Below are 18,596 nucleotides of genomic sequence, written 5' to 3'. Positions count from 1 at the left end.
CCTCCAGCTACATCTGTTCAGTCATCTCTCACCAAAATGAATAGGAGGTGGAATGCCCAACAGAAGAAAAATACAGAGGATGGACCTTCTGCAACAGAGCTAATGGCTATCAACATAGACAATATGTCAGAAAGAGAATTCAGGCTAACAATTATCCAGGCAATAGCTAGGTTGGAGAAAGCCATGGACGACCAAATGGAATTGATTAGGGCTGAACTGAAAGCGACCAGAAATGAAGTTCACAATGTTAGGGCCAAGCTCAAAGCTACCAGGGCTGAGGTTCACAATGCTCTCAATGAGTTCCAATCTAATCTAAATTCTCTAAGGGGAAAATACATAGCCATCCAAGCCTCCCTCCAAAAATCTGAAAAATCCAGTACACAGCAGCTGTCTCTAAACTTTAAAGAACTGGAGAATCAACAACAGCTCAAACCAACTCCACACATAAGAGGGAAATCCTCAAGATTAGAACTGAGATCAATGAGGTAGAAACCAGAGATACAGTAGAACGTATCAATGAAACTAGAAGCTGTTTTTCTTTTTTAAAGATTTTATTTATTTATTTATTTGACAGAAATCACAAGCAGGCGGAGAGGCAGGAAGAGAGAGAGAGAGAGAGCAGAAATCAGGCTCCCCGCTGAGCAGAGATCCCGACGCAGGTCTCGATCCCAGAACTCTGGGATCATGACCCGAGCTGAGCTGAGGCTTTAACCCAGGAGACACTAGAAGCTGCAATAAGATCGATAACCCTGGGTGGCTGTGGGTTAAGCCACTGCCTTCGGCTCAGGTCATGATCTCAGGGTCCTGGGATCGAGCCCGCCCCTAGAGGGAGCCTGAGCTGCCTTTTTGACTACTTGAAAGAATCAATAAGATCGATAAAGCATTGACCACACTAATCCAAAAGAAAAGAGAGAAAGCCCAAATTCATAAAATTATGAATGAAAAGGGAGAGATCACAATGAACACCAAGGAAGTAGAAACAATCATCAGAAGTTATTATCAACATTTATATGCCAATAAGCTTAGCAACCTAGAAGAAATGGATGCATTCCTGGAAAACTATAAACTACCAAAATTGAACCAGGAAGAAATTGACAACCTGGATAGACCAATACCTAGGAACGAGATTGAAGCGGTGATCAAAAACCTCCCCCAAAACAAGAGCCCAGGACCTGACGGATTCCCTGAGGAATTCTACCAAACTTTCAGAGAAATAACACCTATTCTCCTGAAGCTGTTTCAAAAAATTGAAGCAGAAGGAAAACTTCCAGACTCTTTCTATGAAGCCAGCATTACCTTGATCCCCAAACCAGGCAAAGACCCTACCAAAAAGGAGAATTTCAGACCAATATCACTGATGAATATGGATGCTAAGATTCTCAACAGGATCCTAGCAAACAGGATCCAACAGCACATTCAAAAGATTATCCACCATGACCAGGTGGGATTCATCTCTGGACTACAAGGATGGTTCAACATTCGCAAATCAATCAATGGGATAGAACAAATTAATATGAGAAGAGAGAAGAACCACATGGTCCTCTCAATTGATGCAGAAAAAGCATTTGACAAAATCCAGCATTCATTCCTGATTAAAAGCTTCAAAGTATAAGGATAGAGGGAACATCATGAACTTCATCAAATCTGTCTATGAAAGACCCACAGCAAATATCATCCTCAATGGGAAAAAGCTTGCAGCCTTCCTGTTGAGATCAGGAACACCACAAGGATGCCCACTCTCACCACTCTTGTTCAACATAGTATTAGAAGTCCTAGCAACAGCAATCAGACAACAAAGAGAAATAAAAGGTACCCAAATTGGCAAGGAAGAAGTCAAACTCTCTCTCTTCGCAGATGACATGATTCTTTATATAGAAAACCCAAAAGACTCCATTCCCAAACTACTAGAACTCATACAGCAATTCAGCAACATAGCAGGATGCAAAGTCAATGTACAGAAATCAGTGGCTTTCTTATACACTAACAATGAAAATACAGGAAGGGAAATTAGAGAATCGATTCCATTTACTCTAGCACCAAGAACCATAAGATACCTGGGAATAAACCTAACCAAAGAGGTAAAGGATCTGTACTCAAGGAACTACAGAACATTCATGAAAGAAATTGAAGAAGACTCAAAAAGATGGAAGAGCATTCCATGCTCGTGGATCAGAAGAATAAATATTGTTAAAATGTCTATACTGCCTAGAGTAATCTATACTTTTAATGCCATTCTTATCAAAATTCCACCGGTATTCTTCAAAGAGCTGGAGCAAATAATTCAAAAATTTGTATGGAATCAGAATAGACCCCGAATTGCTAAGGAAATGTTGTAAGACAAAAATAAAACTGGCGGCATCATGTTACCTGATTTCAAGCTTTATTACAAAGCTGTGATCACCAAGACAATATGGTACTGGCATAAAAACAGGCACATAGACCAGTGGAACAGAGTAGAGAGCCCAGATATGGACCCTGAACTCTATGGTTAAATAATCTTCGACAAAACCAGAAAAAATATACAGTGGATAAAAGTCTCTTCAATAAATGGTGCTGGGAAAACTGGACAGCTATATGAAAAAGGATGAAACTCAAGCTTTCTCTTACACCATACACAAAGATAAACTCAAAATGGATAAAAGACCTCAACGTGAGACAGGAATCCATCAGACTCCTAGAGGAGAAATAGACAGTAACCTCTTCAATATCAGCCACAGCAACTTCTTTCACAACATGTCTCCAAAGGCAAAGGAAACAAAAGCAAATATGAACTTTTGGGATTTCATCAACATCAAAACCTTCTGCACAGCAAAGGAAACAGTCAACAAAACAAAGAGGCAACCCACGGAATGGTAGAAGATATTTGCAAATGACAGTACAGACAAAAGGTTGATATCCAGGATCTATAATGAACTCCTCAAACTCAACACATGCAAAACAGACAATCATATCAAAATGGGCAGAAGATATGAACAGACACTTCTCCAATGAAGACATACAAATGGCTATCAGACACATGAAAAAAATGTTCATCATCACTAGCCATCAGTGTGATTCAAATTAAACCACATTGAGATATCACCTTACACCAAAGGCCAAGATTAACAAGACAGAAAACAACATGTGTTGGAGAGGAAAGAACTGTGGAAAGAACCATGATGCCCTTCTACGGACAAATGGGTAAGGAAGATGTGGTCCACATACACTATGGAGTATTATGCCTCCATCAGAAAAGACGAATACCCAACATTTGTGTCAACATGGACAGGACTGTAAGAGATTATGCTGAGTAAAATAAGTCAAGCAGAGAGAGTCAAGTATCATATGGTTTCACTTATTTGTGGAGCATAACAAATAGCATGGAGGACATGGGGAATTAGAGAGGAGAAGGGAGTTGGGGGAAATTGTAAAGGGAGGTGAACCATGAGAGACTGTGGACTCTGAAAAACAATCTGAGGGTTTTGAAGGGGCGGGTGGTGGGAGGTTGGGGGAATCAGGTGGTGGGTATTAGAGAGGGCACGGACTACATGGAGCACTAGGTGTGGTGCAAAAAATATTCTAACTCACTATGTGGAATGTTTATTGCTTTATTCCTTCTAATGTGAATCTAGTATATCATCAATCATTTATAGTACACTTTTTATTTTTAGTAAATAAATATGTTCACTGCTAAAGTCATCATATATTTTGAGTTAAAATTTTTGGCTCTTATTCTTTTTTCAGTGTTATTATTTTATTTTTTTTTTAATTTTATTTCATTTTTTAATGTTGCAAGATTCATTGTTTATGCACCACATCCAGTGCTCCATGCAATACATGCCCTCCATAATACCCACCACCAGTCTGGCCCATCCCCTCACCCTCCTCCCCTCCAAAACTCTCAGTTTGTTTCTGAGAGTCCACAGTCTTTCATGTTTCATCTGCCCCTCCGATTTTACCCAATTCACTTTTCCTTTCCTTCTCCTAATGTTCTCCTTGTTATTCCTTCTGTCCCACAAAAAAAGTGAAACCACACAATAATTGACTTTCTCTGTTTGACTTATTTCACTCAACATAATCTCCTCCAGTCCGGTCCATGTTGCTACAAAAGTTGGGTATCCATCCTTTCTAATGGTTGACTAATATCCAAAGCATTTTCTTTATTCATTCATCTGTTGAAGGGCATTTTGTCTTTTTTCTAAAGTAGCTACACCAAATTGCATTCCCACCAACAGTGTAAGAAGGTTCCCCTTTCTCCACATCCTCTCCAACACACGTTGTTTACTGTCTTGGTAATTTTGGCCATTCTAGTTGGTGTAAGGTGGTATGTCAAGGTGGTTTTGATTTTAATTTCCCTGATGGCTAATGATGATGAACATTATTTATGTATCTGCTAGTCATTTGTAGGTCTTCTTTGGGGAAGTGTCTGTTCATGTCTTCTGCCCATTTTTTGATGTGATTACCTGTTTTTTGGATGTTGAGTTTGAGGAGTTCTTCATAGATCTTGGATAACAGCCCACTGTCTGAAGTGTCATTTGAGAATATATTCTCTCATTCCGTGGGTTCTCTCCTTGTTTTTTTTGACTATTTCCTTTGCTGTGCATAAGTTTTTTTCTCTTGATGAAGTCCCCAAAGTTTATTTTCCCTTTTTGTTTCCTTTGCCTTTGGAGACATATCTTGAAAGAAGTAGCTGTGGCCAGTGTCGAAGAAGTTACTACCTACATTCTCGTCTAGAGTTCTGATGGATTCCTGTCTCACGTTGAGGTCTTTCATCCATTTCAAGTTTATCTTTGTGTATAGTATAAGAGAATGGTCGAGTTTCATTCTTCTACATATAGCTGTCCAATTTTCCCAGCACCATTTATTGAAGAGACTGTCTTTTATTCACTGTATATTTTTTCCTGCTTTGTCAAAGATTATTTGACCATAGAGTTGTGGGTCCACATCCAGACTCTCTACTCTGTTCCGCTGGTGTATGTGTCTGTTTTTTATGCCAGTACCATGCTATTCTGGAGATCACACCTTTGTACTAAAGCTCGAAATCAGGCAATGTGATGCCCTCTTTGTTTTTTCTTTTCCAACATTTTCTTAGGGATTCGGGGTCTTTTCTGGTTCCACACAAATTTTTAGGGTTGTTTTGGTCCAGCACTTTTGAAAAGTGTCAATGGTTGTTTTATTGGGATGGCATTGAAAGTATAGATTGCTCTGGACAGTATAGACATTTTAACAATGTTTATTCTTCCAATCCATGAGCTTGGAATGCTTTTCCATCTTTTTGTGTCTTCTTCTATTTCTTTCATGATTGTTCTGTAGTTCCTTAAGTACCAATCATTTATGGTTTTGGTTAGGTTTATTCCAAGGTATCTTATGGTTCTTGGTATTATAGTAAATGGAATCTCTAATTTCCCTTTTTATAGTTTCATTGTTAGTGTATAAAAAAGCAAATGATTTCTATGCATTGATTTTGTATCCTGCTACATTACTAAATTGCTGAGTTCTAGCAATTTGTGGGTGGAGTCTTCCAGGTTTTCCACATAAAGCCTCATGTCATCTGTGAAGAGAGACAGTTTGACTTCTTCTTTGCCAATATGAATACCTTTTATTTCTTTTTGTTGTCTGATTGCTCTTGCTAGGAGTGCTAGTACTATGTTGAACAAAGGTGTCCTGTTCCTGATCTCACAGGGAAGGCTGTCAGCTTTTTCCCATTGAGAATGATATTCGTTGTGAGTTTTTCATAGAGAGATGTTATGAAGTTCAGTAATGTTCCCTGGATTCCTACACTTTGAGGAGTTTTAATCAGGAATGGCTGTTGTATTTTGTCAAGTGCTTTTTCTGCACCAATTGAGAGGACCATGTGGTTCTTTTCTCTTCTGTTATTGGTTTGTATATCACATTGATTGATTCATGAATATTGAAGCACCTTTGCATCCCAGGGTTAAATCCCTCCTGGTCAGTGTAAATTATCTTTTTAATGTACTGTTGGATCCTATTAGCTAGGAACTTGTTGACAATCTTGGCGTCCATATTCATCAGGGATAATGGTCTGAAATTTCCTTTTTAATGGGGTTGGTCTTTTCCTGGTTTGGGGATCAAGGTAATGCTGGCTTCATAGAAAGAGTCTCAAACTTTTCCTTTTGTTTCTATTTTTTGGAAAGAGCTCCAGAATAGGTATTATATCCTCTTTGAAAGCTTGATAGAATTCCCCAGGGAATCTTGAGGAATTCTCTTGTTTTGGGGGAGATTTTTTGATCACTGTTTCAATCTTCTTACTAGATATTGGTCTATTCATGTTGTCAATTTTTTCTTGTTTCAGTTTTAGAAGTTTATAGGTATCCAGGAATGCATCCATTTCTTCTAGGTTGTTTACCTTATTGGCATATAACTGCTGATAATAATTTCTGTCCCATTTTACTGGAGTAGTTAGGCTGTTCTTGTTGAGAGTCATTATTGAAAGATACATATTTAATGTCATCATGTTGTCTATGAAGTCCTTGTTTCTATAGATTGTCTCTGTAAATTTCTGTTCTATGTCACTCTGGGGTTTTTTTTAGATTTTTTATTTCTTTTCAGCGTAACAGTATTCATTGTTTTTGCACCACACGCAGTGCTCCATGTAATCTGTGCCCTCTCTAATACCCACCACCTGGTTCCCCCAACCTCCCACCCCCCGCCTCTTCAAAACCCTCAGATTGTTTTTCAGAGTCCATAATCTCTCATGGCTTCTTTAATAGAACCCCTCTTAGTATTTCCCATAGTGCTGGCTTGGTAGTCACATAATCTTTAAACCTTGTCAGTCTTGGAAGCTCTTTATCTCTCCATCCATTTTGAATGTTAACCTTGCCGTATGAAGCATTTTTGGCTTCATGTTCTTCTCATTTAGTACCCTGAATATGTCTTGCCAGTCCTTTCTGGCTTGCCAGGTTTCTGTGGACAGATCTGATGCTATTCTGATGGTCTTTCCTCTGTACATAAGGAGTCTCTTCCCCTTATCTCCCCTTAAGACATCTTCTCAAATTTACAACTCATGAATTTCACAATCACGTGCCTGGATATCTTACCCTTTTTGATCTTGGGGAGGCTGTCCTCTCTTCCTCTAGGACATTAACACTTGTTCCATTCCCCAGATTAGGAAAATTCTTATCTAGGATTTTTTTTCAACTATAACTTCTTTCTCTCACCATCCCCTCAGGGATCCCAATAATTCTGACATTGGAATATTTCATGGCATCATTGATTTCCCTAATTTTGTTTTCATGTCTTCTAAGCTGTTTATTCCAGTCCTCCTCCTGATCCTTCTTTTCTATCAATTTGTCTTCTAGGTCACTAATTCAATCTTCCACATCATTTACCTGAGGTGTTAGAGTATTTAGATTAGATTGGATCACATTGATAGCAATTTTAACTTGTTCTAGGTCAGCTCTCATTTCCACCCTTAGATTCTGTGTTGTCACTAATGGTCTTCAACAACCTAGCCACTAATGTTGTCACTAATGGTCTTCAACCTAGCCATTGTTACCCTGAATTCTATTTCCAACATATTTTTATGTCCACATCCAAAAGTTCTATGGTAGAGGTACAGTCTCTGAATTTTTCCTCTGTTTGGTGTTCCTTCTCCTAATCATTTTGATTAGGAGATGTGTAGCTGAAAATATCAGCCACAATCCAGGCAAGGTGCTCCCTGGAAAGTTTCAGAGCAATTGGAAGTCACCACCAAAAGGAAAGAAAAAAGAGAAAAAGAAAAAGAAAAAGACCCAGCAAAAGTGAGCCCTAAAATTAAGGCTTATAAAGTACAGAAATGAAAACAAACAAAGAAAAAGACTGACAAAAGGAAAAGAAAAAGAAAAGACAAAAAAAAAAAACCAAAATGAACCCTAAGAATACTATTTATAAAATGCAAAAACAAAAACAAACATAGAAACACTGACAAAAGAATAAGACAGGAAGATGGTTATAAACCCTCGATGTGGGCAAGGAAGGTTATTTCAGTTGTTCCTGGGTGTATCTTGTTATCTTTGTTAAAGGACTCAACTTTCCAGCGACACAGGGAAATTAGAACTAGTATATATAGATAGATAGATGCATATAGATAGATAGATAGATAGATAGATAGATATGTGCTATTGAATAGGGGGAAAGGACTACCTTGAAGTTTATATCTATATCTATATCTAGTTATATCTATATCTAGATATATCTATATTTATATGTATATCTATAAAAGAAAAAGAAACAAAGGCATATGTATGAAAAATTTTCAAGTTACAGAATTATTGTGGGATATATTATATTAAACATCTGGTTAAATTGTTAAATAGATAAAACAAAAATAAAGAACAAAAATCATTACAATGAATTTTAAAGAAAAGAAAAAGAATAGAGAAAAGTTCTATCTACAAAACATACAGGTTTTCAGGCAATACCAGGAGATTAATATATCTTTTCCCCTCATGTTGGGTTTTATAGTTTTATGGGGACCCTGTGGTTGTTCTCCTGTTCTTTTGGTTTGTCTTCTACAGGAGGAGCCTGCTGTACTGTTTTTCAGTCAGACTTGCTTGTGCTGAGTCACTCTGCTCCCTATCAAGGGGCTGAGTTCCATGGAAACCAGTTTTTCAGCCTTTTTTCCTCTGGGGGCTTTTGTTTATTGGTAGGCTTTTTGTGCCTTTTCAGAGGGTCAGAGCAAAGTAAACTGTCTGCACCCAGTCCTCCACCTCAGAGAGAAGCCTTAGCCTGCTCCCCTCTGAATGGTCCAAACACACAGACTCTCCCTCTGTAAACACCACTGAACACTGCAACTTTGGACAGGTAGTTCACACCCCCATTCATCCTTTCAGTGGTTGCTGGAGACCCACGCTTATGTCTGCACCCCTGTGCCACTAAAACCAAGAGTGATACTGGCTCAGGAAAACACAATCCTGGTGGCTTCTCCCTGGGACTGCCAGCTGGACCCCAGCCTCTCAGGCATGGAGGCTGGTGGTGCAGGTGGCAGAAGGGAGCAGACAAAAGGACCATGGGATGCAACCCTTGCAGGGCTCTATCAGGCATGGGCAGGTGCCAGGTGCGACTGGCCTATGACCATGTGCTCAGGTCCACACCTGCAGCAGCATGATTCCATAAATTCCCCCGCTTAAGTCCCTTTGTTCTTTTTCAGTGCTGTTAACCAGTCTCCAAGTTAATGCTGGTCCCCAAGCATAGGGCACTTTCGTGTCAGGGCAACACTTTCCAATGGGTTGCTTCTGGTGGCTACCTGTCTCTTCTGTTTATCCTCTGATATCAGTCCAAGCACTCCCTCTCCTCTGTACCCCTCCACTGAAGATCATCTGCCTCTGTAGATATCCAGAAGTGTATAATCTTACATCCCAAGCTTATTTCATGGGTATTCAAAGTGCTCTGGTGGATATTTAGCTCAGTTCACTTGACATAGGGTCCCCTAGTCCTCCACCACCTTGACCCTCCCTTGCATAAAAATTTTTATCTGTTTGCATTTTCTTTGGTTGTTTCTCATTTGACACTTTCTCTCACCAGAGGTCTAATGTTCATGCAGTCAAGTAAGTGCCTTCCCTTCCTTCTCAGTGTGACAGAGTAGCACTCTAGGCAGGGTCCCTGATGAGGATTGAAAAGCCAGGATTTTGTGTTTATGTTGCTAAGTTGCCATCATGGTGAATTACTTTCTTCCTCTGGCCCTCAAGTTCTCAACTAAGATTGATTAGCTCAGCATTTCTCAACTAGGTTAAAAAGAACAGAAGTAGAATTATAGCAAATGTATTTGGGAGGCATTCTAAGTTACATCGTTCCCTTATTATTCTTTTATGGCTATTTAATATGGCACTAGTATTCACAACTTTCTCTCTCTCTCTCTCTCTCTCTCTTTTTTTTAAACATATTCTATATTATTTGTGTCAGGGATTATTTGATACGGGTCTGTGAATAATCAGTCTTACACATTTCACAGCACTCACCATAGCACATACCCTCCCCAATGTCCATCAACCAGTCTTCTTTCCCTCTCCCTTTCCCTCCAGAAATCCTCAGTTAGTTTACCAAGATTAAGATTCTCTTATGGTTTGTCTCCCTCTCTGATCCCATGTTTCATTTTTCCCTCCCTTCCCCCACAACCAAACATCCTGACTCTCAAATTCCTCATATCAGTGGGATCATATGAAAATTTTCTTTCTCTAATTACTTATTTTGCTCAGCATAATACCTTTGCTGTGCAAAGGTTTTGATCTTCATGAAGTCCCAATAGTTCATTTTTGCCCTCACTTCCCTTGCCTTTGGTGATGTTCCTAGGAAGAAGTTGCTGTGGCTGAGGGCTAAGATGTTGCTGCCTGTGTTTTGGTCAAGAATTTTGATGTATTCCTGTCTCCCATTGAGGTCCCCCATCCATTTTGAGCCTATTTTTGTGTGTCGTATAAGGAAATGGCCCAGGTTTGTTTTTCTCCCTTTAATTTTATTTTGGATTTTGGTGTCTAATTGCTGAGACTAAGACTTCTAGTACTATGTTGAATAGCAGTGTTGATAGTAAACATCCCTACCATGTTCCTGACCTTAAGGGAAAAGCTCTGTTTTTCTCCATTCAGAATGATTTTTATAGATGGCTCTTAAGATATTGAGGTATGTTCCCTCCACCCCTACTCTGTGGACAGCTTTAATCAAGAAACAATGCTGTACTTTGTAAAATACTTTTTTGGCATCTATTAAGATGATCCTATGGGTTTTCGTTCTTTCTTTTATTAATATAATGTATCACATTGATTGATTTGTCAATGTTATGCCACCCTTCCAGCCTAGACCCACCTGGTCGCCATGAATGATCTTTTTAAATGTCCTGTTGGATCCTACTGGTGATTATCTTAAATTTTGGCATCCATATTCATCAGGAATTTTGTTCTGTAATTCTCCTTTTTGATGGAGTCTTTGTCTGGTTTTGGGATCAAGGTAATACTGGCTTCATAAAATGTGTTTGGAACTTCCCCTTCCATTTCTATTTTTTGGAATAGCTTCAGAAGAACGGTTACTAATTCTTCTTTGAATGTTTGGTAAGATTCCCCTGGGAAGTCTGCCCTGAGCTCTTGTTTGTTTGGAGATTTGTTTAATTACTGCTTCAATGCCCTTACTGGTTATGGGTTTGTTCATGTTGTCTATTTCTTCCTGGTTCAGTTTTGGCAGTTATGTTCTCTAGAAATGCATCAATTTCTTGCAGATTGTCTAATTTGTTGACTCTAGTTGCTCATAATATGTTTTTAGAATTGTTTGCATTTCTCTGGTATTGGTTGCAATCTCTCCTCTTTTACTTATGATCTTTTTATTTGGGTCCTTTCTCTTTTCTTTTTGATAAATCTGGCCAGGGATTTATCAATCTGATGATTTCTTTCAAAGAACCAGCTCCTACTTTCATTGTTCTGTTCTACTAATCTTTGGGGTTTTATTTCACTGATTTCTGTTCTAATCTTTATTAATTTTCTTCTCCTGCTTGGCTTCGATTTTATTATTCTTTCTCCAGATCCTTTAGGTGTAAAGTTAGATTTGAATGTAAGACCTTTCTTGTTCCTTTCTCAAGAAACAATTTTACCAAACATTCAAAGAAGAATTAGATATTTTGGTATATATTTCCATCTTCGGACAACCTTTACTGCATCCCAAAGATTTGGTTCATGCCTACATTTTCATTTGTTTCTATGAATTTTTAATTCTTCTTTTATTTCCTAGTTGACCCATTCATTCTGTAACCTCCACGTATTTCAGTTTTTCTAAATTTCCTCTTATAATTAAGTTTAAATTATGTTATGAAAATACTCAGGCAATGGAACCCAATCTTTTAGTACCATCTAAGACCTGATCTGTGACCCAGCATGTGATCTATTCTGGAGAATATTCCATGTATATTTGAAAAAATGTATTTTGTTGCTTTAGGATAATGCTCTGAATATATTTGTGAAGTCCATTTGTTCCAATGTATCATTCAAAGCCCTTTTTCCTTGCTGTTCTGCTTAAATACTCTGCCTATTCTTGTGAGTGGGGTGTGGAAGTCTCCTACTATTACTATAATATTATCAATATTCTTCTTTAATTTTGTTATTAATTGGTTTTTATAAATGACTGCTCCTGTGTTAGGGGGTATAAACATTTACAATTGTTAGCTCTTCTTTTTGAATAGAGCCTTAATTATAATACAGTGTCCTTCCTCCTCTTTTATTACAGTTTTAGACTTAAAATATAATTTGTCTGATAAAAGGATTGCTACCCCAGCTTTCTTTTGATGTCCATTAGCATGACAAATGGGTCTCCAGCCCCCCCATTTTAAAGATGAAGGTGTCTTTGCATCTAAAATGAGTCCCTTGCAGACAGCATATTGATGGGACTTGCTTTTTTATCCCATCTGGTACCCTGTGCCTTTTGATTGGGGAAATTTAGCTCATTTACATTCAGAACAACTATTGAAAGATGAATTTAATGCCATTGTATTACCTATAAATTCCCTGTTTTTGTAGATTGTTTCTGTTCCTTTCTGGTCTCTGTTACCTTTGCATCCTCTTCTTGCATAAAGGATCCCCTTTAATATTACTTGTAGGGTTGGTTTGGTGATTTTTTTTTTTTTTTTGTGCTTGTCCTGAAATCTTTTATCTCTCCTTGTATTTTGGCTGACATTCTTGCTAGATAAAGCATTCTTGACTGCATGTTTTTCTCAATTAGCACCCTGAATATATCACACCAATCTTTACTGGAGGGCCAAGTCTCTGTAGCTAGGATTGCTGCCAGTCTGATGTTCCTACCCTTCTAAGTTATAGATCTCCTGTTTCAAGCTACTTTCAGGATTTTCTCTTTGTCTCTGAAATTCACAAGTTTCCCTATTATACATCAAAGGGTTCACCTATTTTTATTGGTTTTGAAAAGGATTCTCTGTCTTGCCTCCTGGTCTTGAATGCCTGTTTTTTTCTCCAGATTATGGAAGTTCTCCACTATAATTTGCTCCAATATACCTTCTTCCCCCACCTTCCTCTTCTTCTGGGATCCCAATTATTCTAATATTGTTTCATTTTATGGTATCACTTATCTCCCCAATTTTCCCCTTGTATCAAGTGTTGTTTATTTCTCTTTTTCTCACCTCTCTTATTTTCCATCACTTTGTCTTCCATGTCACTAATTCTCCCTACTGCCACATTTATCCTAGCTGTTAGAGCCTCCACTTTTTACTGCATCTCATTAATAGTCTTTTTTATTTTGGCTTAACTAGATTTTAGCCTTTTATTTTTCCAGAAAAAGATTCTCTACAGTTTCCTATGCTCTTGCCGAGCCCTCTACTATCTTTGTAATCATTATTCTGAACTCTAGTTCCAACATCTTATGAATATCCATATTGGTTATGTCCCTGGCAGTCAGTGCTGTCTCTTGTTCTATTTTTTGCGATGAGTTTTTCTATCTTGTTATTCTGTCCAGAGAGTATATGAATGAGAGAACAAAATACGAAAATGGCAATAATGACCCCAGAGAAACACACAATAAACAACTCAGAAGAGAACTGAAACAGTAAATAAATAAATAAACAATTAAAAGAGAGAGATATTATAATCTTATAGGTGAACTGGATCCTGTGTGTATTTGGTCTGTCTGTTAGAAAACTAGATCCCAAAATTGTAAAGAAAATAAAAAGTTATATATGTACAAAAATAAAATTAAATATATTGAGAGGATAGAATGTACCCATAAAATTGAACACTAAAAGACAAAATAAGAGAGAGAGAGGAATTTGAACAGAAGGAGTTAAAAAAAAAAGCAATACATACATCCCAGGTATATTTGGTGTTAGAAGAAACTATATCCCAAAATTGTAAATAAAGAAAAGAAGAAAAGGAATTGTAAATTTGTGGATTTGTAAAATTGTAGATTTACAAAATTGTAAAGAAAGGATGTATATATATGTACATATATATATGTACATATGTGTGTATATGCATATATACACACACAGATATATATAGTGTGTGTATATAACACATGAAAATAAAATGAACTACATTGAAAGATTAGAAGGTAATGATAAAAATGGAAATTAAAAAAAATCTTGAATAATAAAAAATAAATTCAAAGTGATACACACTCAAATTCAATATATTCTATCAGAAACTCAATGGGTTTTTGTAGGAATAGATAAATTCCTCCTAAAATCCAAAGAGAACCTCAAGAGACCCCAAATAAATGAAACTATTTTGCAAAGGAAGAGCAGAGTTGTAATAAATTCACTTTGTGAGTCAAATATCTCTATGAAACTATAGTGGTCAAATTAGTGTGGCGCTGGCATTAACATGGATACAAGCCAAATGAGTAGACTACAGAGACAAGATATGAATTTCACATACGTGGTCAAGTAAGTTTTGACATAGTGTTCCTATTACTCAGTGTGTAAACAAGAGTTTTATCAAAAAAATAATGTTGGAAAACTGCAACACATACAAACGAATAAGTATACAAAAATCAATTTTAAAAATTTCAGAGGCCTGGGATGCCTGTGTGGCTCAGTTGATGGCATACAACTCTTGAAGTTCTGCTTGGATTATAAAACTACTACATGATAATATAGGTCAAATGCTTCCCAACATTGGTATCATCGATGTGCTGTCTTAGTTCACACAGCAGTGGCATCAGTCTCCCACATGTAGAAAACTTTGTGAAAACTTTGTCACACCCTGCTTGCCCAATCCCACAACAGAACATTCCCTCTCCTCTTGAACAAAACTGACAGGCACAGTATGCTGTAATCCCTCCAATATTGCTGTGCCTGGAACCCTTTCAAAGTGGGGCCACAAAACTGGCAGTGAAGAAGCAGCCCAACAAGGGCCGGTGCCACTCAAAGTGACTCCTATGCTGCAGTGGGTAAAAGATTACCACACACACCAGTCAGACAACAGCCCCAAGAGAGGGCTGGTGGCAGACAGTGTAATTGATTGCAGCCCCTCCAACTAATGAATACTTCTCGGGGGGCAGGAGGCAGACTGGAAAGTGCCCTGTAGTTCAGTGCTATTATATCTCAGCAAATGTATGGTTTGGATGATTGTGTTTCCATTTTCATTTGTCTCAGTGTAATTTATCCTAAAACAGCCCCAGACTTGTCTACTAATATCAGGGGGACTAAACCCTGCCCACAACAGGCAAACACGGCATGTGCAGATGATTGGATTTATGGGAAGATCAACCCAACAGAACAGCAAGATGTAAGCAACACATATAAAAGACTCCCATGAAGTGCCAGATTCTAATAAACAGAAGTCAATATACTGCAGGACACCACAAAACCTCTTTTTCATAAAGCCACTTCTTTCAAAAGTAGCAGATGTACACACTTTCCTAACACCCAGAAGAAGACATAGAGAGTTAGATAAAATGAGGAGACAGAGGAAATTTTCCAAAAGAAAGAATAGGACAAAATCACAGAAAGAGGTCTAAACAAACAAATATAAGTAATATGCCTGATAGAGAATTTAAAGTAATGATCATAAGGATATTCAATGGACTTGAGAAAAGAGTGGAGGCCATCAGTGAAATTTTAACAAAGAGATTTTAAAAAAAGAACCAGAGATAAAGAAAACAATAATTGAAACAAAAAGCACATGTGCTAGAATAAATGGAAGGCTAGAGGAAACAGAGGAATGAACTGGTAACATGAGGAAAAATTTGGAAAATAATCAAGCTGAGATGAGAGAAAACAAATAGTCAGATGAGAACACACAGGTAACTCAGCGGCTCCCTTAGGATAACATTTGTATTATACAAAGGGTAGGAAAATAAAAGAGAGAAGGGGAGGAGAAGGAAAAATATATGAAGATAAAATACAGATAATAATAACTGAAAATCTCTCTAAAATGGGAAGGAAACAGTCATTCAGATCCAGAAGGCAAAGAAACCACCAATAAAATCAACCCAAGGAGGTCCACACCAAGACACATAGTAATTAAAATGGCCAAAAGTTGTGATAAAGACAGAATTTTGAAAGAAGCAAGGAAAAGAAGACAATTACATACAAGGAGAGCCCCATAAACTATATGCTGATTTTTCAGCAGAAACATTGATATCAAAAGGGCCAAGAATACTTTAACCAGCAAGACTGACATTCAAAATGGATGGAGAGATAAAAGATTCCAAGACTGGCAAGACTTAAATGAGTATGTGACCACCAAGATGACACTGAAGGAATATTAAGGGGGATTATATAAAAGAGGAAAAATCTTAGGATTTTTATTGAACAGAAATATATGGAGACAACCTATAGAAACAAATACATCACAGGTAACTATGTCAAAAAAACATATCTCTAAATAATCACTATCAATGTGAATGGCCTAAATGCGCCCATAAAATGAGACAGAGTTGCAGACTGCATAAAACAACAGGGCTCTTCCATATGGTGTCTACAAGAGACCCGTTTTGAACCTAAAGATACATCCAGATGAAAAGTGAAGGGATGAAGAAGCATCTTTCATGACAATGGGCCTCAAAGAAAGGCTGTGGTAGCGATTCCAATATCAGATAAATTAGATTTTAAACTAAGACTGTAGGCAAAGATACAGAAAGATACATCATTCTTAAAGACTATCCACCAAGAAGATCTAACAATTGTAAATATTTATGCCCCCAACATGGGATCAGTCAATTACATAAGAAAACTGTTAATCAAGACAAAAAGTAATATTGATAGGATTGCATTAATAGTAGGAGATCTTAACCTGCCACTCTCAGTAACAGACAGATCATCCAAGCAGAAAATCATTAAAGAAACAAAGCATCAAATGACACATTGGACCAGATGGACCTCATAGATATATGCAGAACATTCCACCCTAAACACAGAATACTCATCCTTCTCGAATGCAAATGAAACCCTCTCCAGAATAGACCATATACTGGGTGAAAAATCAGGGCTTAACTGATACCAGAAGATTTTGATTATTCCCTGCATATTCTCAGATCACAATGCTTTGAAACTTGTGCTCAAACACAGGTAAAAGCTTGGAAGAAATTCAAACACCTGGAAGCTAAAGACCACCTTGTTAAGAATGATTGGATGACCAGGAAATCAAAGAAGAATTTAAACAATATGGAAGCCAATGAGAATGGAGACACTTCAGTCCAAAAGCTATGGGTCCTAAAGGAGAAATACATAACCATCCAAGCCTCCCTCAAAAAAATTGAAAAATCCAGAATACACTGTCCAGAACACAGCTGTCTCTACACCTCAAAGAACTGAAGAATCAACAACAAATTAAGCCAACTCCACACACAAGCAGGGAAATAAGATTAGAGAAGAGATCAATAAACTAGAAACTAGAGACACAGTAGAATGCATCGATGAAACTAGAAGCTGGTTTTTTCTTAAAGAATCAATAAAATAGGGTGCCTGGGTGGCTCAGTGGGTTAAGCCACTGCCTTCGGTTCAGATCATGATCTCAGGGTCCTGGGATTGAGTCCCACATCAGGCTCTCTGCTCAGTGGGGAGCCTGCTTCTCTCTCTCTCTTTCTCTCCCTCTCTCTCTCTCTGCCTGCCTCTCTGTCTACTTGTGATCTCTCTCTGTCAAATAAATAAATAAAATATTTTAAAAAGGAATCAATAAGATAGATAAGCCATTGACAAAACTAATCCAAAAGAAAAGAGAGAAGGCCCAAATTAATAAACTTACGAATGAAAAGGGAGAGATCATGACAAGGAAATAGAAACAATCATTAGAAAATCATTGTCAACAGTGAAGTAATAAGTGAAGCAACCTCAATGAAATGGATGCATTACTGAAAAACTGTAAACTTCCAAAATTGAAGCAGGAAGAAATTAACAACTGGAATAGATCGATATCTAGTAATGAGACTGAAGCAGTGATCAAAAACTTTTCAAAAAATAAGAGCCCATGACCTGCTGGATTCCCTGAGGAATTCTACAAAAAAAAATTTTTTTAGATAATTATTTAATTTTTTATTTTTTATATAAACATATATTTTTATTTGACAGAGATCACAGGTAGGCAGAGAGGCAGGCAGAAAGAGAGGAAGGTAAGCAGGCTCCCCGCCAAGCAGAGAGCCCGATGCGGAACACGATCCCAGGACCCTTTACAACTGGGACAATTATAAAGGAAGGCTTCAATATTATAATTTACCACATTTCTCTACCAAGGTGCTTAAAATTGTTTCTATCCTTAACATGTGGAGTTCTATTCATATTTTTATCCCATGAGAAATCTCAGATAAAATGTTAAAATTAAATAAAAATATGTATACCCATTAAATGATTAGAGATATAACTTAAAATATAAATCATTATTATATTAGATTTTCTTTTTTAATAATGTTTGTCTTTTTTTGTTTTGTTTTGATAAACATATATTTTTATCCCCAGGGGTACAGGTCTGTGAATCACCAGGTTTACACACTTCACAGCACTCACCAAAGCACATACCCTCCCCAATGTCTATAATCCCACCCCCTTCTCCCAAACCCCCTCCCCCCAGCAACCCTCAGTTTGTTTTGTGAGATTAAGAGTCACTTATGGTTTGTCTCCCTCCCAATCCCATCTTGTTTCATTTAGAATTCTACCAAATTTTTAAAGAAGAAATAACATCCATTCTCTTAAAGCTGTTTCA

This window comes from Mustela putorius, unplaced genomic scaffold (assembly GCF_011764305.1).
Source record: "Mustela putorius furo isolate JIRA1106 unplaced genomic scaffold, ASM1176430v1.1 tig00001149_pilon_pilon_pilon, whole genome shotgun sequence".
Lineage (NCBI taxonomy): Eukaryota > Metazoa > Chordata > Mammalia > Carnivora > Mustelidae > Mustela > Mustela putorius.
Note: the sequence above shows the minus strand (reverse complement) of the source record.